Source organism: Diceros bicornis, chromosome 35 (assembly GCF_020826845.1).
Source record: "Diceros bicornis minor isolate mBicDic1 chromosome 35, mDicBic1.mat.cur, whole genome shotgun sequence".
Classification (NCBI taxonomy): Eukaryota; Metazoa; Chordata; class Mammalia; order Perissodactyla; family Rhinocerotidae; genus Diceros; species Diceros bicornis.
Window position 1 is genome coordinate 18200825 of NC_080774.1, and position 3594 is coordinate 18204418.

Below are 3594 nucleotides of genomic sequence, written 5' to 3' on the forward strand. Positions count from 1 at the left end.
ATCAGGAATTACTTTTAGAGGTGGCATGAGCCTTGGAGACAATACGGGGTAAGCTTTCCGTTGAGAACTTTCTTATAAGAAAATGCCACTTGACTAGTTTTTAGCAATTAACAAACCAAGAAAAAAATGTTTTAAAAGCCTGTAAATCTCCAGAGTACCTACTATGTGCCAGACACAGCCCAGGGTACTGCGGCCTAGGGGGGCTGTTCAAGTATAATCGTTCATGAAAAAAACCTGGATGTTTCTGCTTCATAGACATGCCCTGCAGTTCACTATACCAGCCAGTGGTCAGAGTGGAAGAAAAGAACAGATTATTTATTGCTACGAATCATATATTCCAGACCACCCTCCCCCTCCCTCCTCACTACCAGAAAAATCAGAATAAACAAAGCAAAAGTCAAGAACTCAGGAAAAAAGAGAAGAAATGGTCATGGCCTGTAATAAAATCGAGCTGCTTCTTGATCAAACAAAACCTGCTCTAAACTTGCTAAGTGAGTTAGTAGTTTTTAATCCTTCAGTACGAACCTACATTGCATATGAGGAACTGGTCTTCCCACTTATGACTGAGCTGGTTTTAAGCTCATTATCAACACCATGAACAAATATTTCTTACATAGCCATGGGCACCCTAGCTTTGAACAGACCAGGCAAATAACTACTCTGCTCAACTATCAAAACTTCAGATATAGAGGCCCAGATTACAGCATTTCCCATGACATTGAACCAGAGACGAAGCAGAAAAGCCATAAACCTGTTGCTTTGTTCCCTGTCGTAGATTTCCTGTATAATCAGAGTCCGGTGAACTGGATTTCTGTTGAATCTTTTGGAAATCTTGCTAGTGGGGAAGCAAGTTATCTGCAAAATCAGGACCAATCTAAGGCTCTCCCTACACAGAGGCAAATGATAAGATGCTATATAGATAAGAATACAGGTGAACTTCACATTCTTTCATTTAAACAAGAAAAAAGGGTCTAGGCCATCTTTACTTCGGTAAGGTGATCACCTGGTACAAGGTGCCCACACTTTCTTGATGATAGACTCATCTGAGACACTTGTTAAAAAATAAGGATTCCTAGCTCTTCCCTTTTATGGTTCTAGGTTCTAACTTCACTCCAGGTGACTTACAATTCAGCAGGCTTCAGAAATCCCATACATTCATAACAGGGAAAAAATACATTAATCTAAGAAAGGAAGAGTTTCTGCTAAGTTACCTGGGTTTTCTGAATAATTCTAACAACAGATGTTTGAGTGGCAATATTTTCACCAACGAAACCTGAAGCAAAGAACTCAAAATCTCAATTCTTTAGCGAAATGGTCACAGTTGCCAGCCATAAATCCATGCAGAGAAGCCAAGTTCACAAGGAAAAGGGAGGTTTCAAGGGCTGCCCAGAACATCCTGAATCTTTTTTTTTTTTGTCTTTTAATGAAGGGTCCTTGCTCTTTTTTTCCATAGCACATGAGTCTACAGAACTCACAGACTGGATACTTTTTATTTAAAAAGCTTTCCTGAATCCCTCAGCTTTCAGAGGAGAGATTTTCTTTCCAAACCACTCTACAGATATAAAATTATACCTTAATGAATAGGACTGTTACTTCAAAAGGAGGTTGTCAAGTAACCCTGTTTACTTACAACTCCATTAAGGATTAACAGAAATAAACCCAAATGCTTTGAATACTTACAACTTAACCCGTGCATTGATTATAGGTCATTCAGGGACATTCAAAGCAATGTAAACTACCTTTATAACGGGTCAAAATACACATTTTTTTTTCTTTTTCTGTGAGGAAGATCAGCCCTGAGCTAACATCGGCCAGTCGTCCTCTTTTTGCTGAGGAAGACTGGCCCTGGGCTAACATCTGTGCCCATCTTCCTCCACTTTATATGGGATGCCACCACAGCATGGCTTGACAAGCAGTGTGTCGGTGGGTGCCCGGGATCCGAACCAGCTAACTCCGGGCCTCCGCAGTGGAGAGCGTGCAGTTAACCGCTTGCGCCACTGGGCCAGCCCCCAAAATACACATTTTAAACATATGCAGGTCAGAGAGAGATGAAAACTGAGAAGCTTTCACGACCATGACCTTAACTAACATCTGTAAACTACATTTCCGCCCCCAGAGAATGCAAGCTGATGTATTTATCCTGGCAGAGAGGAGAGTAAGGGAGCCCAGGTGCTACAAGAAAAGCATTCAGGAGGACGTGGACCAGCGCCAAGGTCACAGCCCACCTGAATGAAAAATACAATCCAGGTACACCCAGCGCAGGGAGCCCGGGCTCCTTCCTGAACACAAAACCCCGGAGAAGAAAGGCTTCCAGCCACAGGTGCGGAAACGTGGTTCCCCTGCCCGGTCAGACGCGAGGACAGCTCCAGAAACTCAAGAAGCATGGGCTGCGCGCACACTTGAGGCGAATGTCCACGTGCAGGCGCAGGCGCAGTGGAGTCGCCGAGCCCTGGGTTCGAATCCCGACTCTGCCCATGAGCCCTTGGCCGGCTCATCACCGCTCACAGTTTGAGTTTCCCACATGCAGAAAGGGAACCATCCTGTCTCCCAGGGGGCTGGTGTGAAGAATAATCGAGGCGGCAGAAAGAAATCAGTAAATAAATACAGGGTGACTGTGACTATTATGGTTGTCACCATAGCAAATTACTCCAATGGAGGCTCAAGAGGAAGGGGCCCGGAAATGCAGACTTTCTCGGGGGGTCCAAGTAGCGCAAGCCCCGGCCGAGGGCTGGGAGACCTTTGTCGCGCCCCGCCCCGCCGCCCGCGGTCCGCGCCACCTTTCCCGCGGCGGCGCCGCGCGGGCCGGGCGGCGGGGAAGGCGGGAGCGCGGGCGCACCGGCGGGCCACGGCCCCCAACGGCTCGGCGGGCCCCGGAGCGCCGCGGCCTCCCCCGCAGCCGCCGGGACCCCTGCGCCGGCCCCGGGCCGCCTCACTCTCCACGCGGGCCGGGGGGCGCGGCGCGCAGACCGGGGCGCCCCCCGCGGCCCCGGCAGGTGGAGGCGCCGGACGAGCGCTCGGGGCCCCGCAGCCCCCTCCCGCCGCCAGCCCGCGCGGGCGCAACTCTCTTAAAGGGACAGGTGGCCGGAATCCGCGTCTACCTGGGGCCCCGGCTCGGCCTCCTGGCCCGTCCCCACTTTGGGGGACAGAGGGGATTGCAACAGCTCTCTGCGCCCACCCACCTCCTTTTCCCTTGGGCAGTGACGGATTGCAAGTTTTAACGCACCCAGCATCCTTTTGCAACTTAATTCTTCTGGCCCAAATCACCCTCCCACTGCTCCTCAACGCATGCTCGCGGGCATTCAGCGGCTGCCACTGTTGGCAAAGTTGGAAGAGGGGTGTCCCTAGCCCTGCGCCCCACTCCACCCCACCCGGAGCTCCGGGCCGTGCAAGGCTCGCGGCTGCTGGGAAACGCCCGTGCAATCCCCTTGACCCTGCCCTGTAACTGACCCTTGGGGAAAAGCCCCCCGCACGGCTACTGCGCATGCTCTGAGCTGGACAGCTCCAGAGAGGGAAATTTAAAAACGGTTCGAGCTGCGACGGCGGCCAAATTGCGGAACGCGAGGGGCGAGCGCGAGGGAGCCCCCCTCCGACACC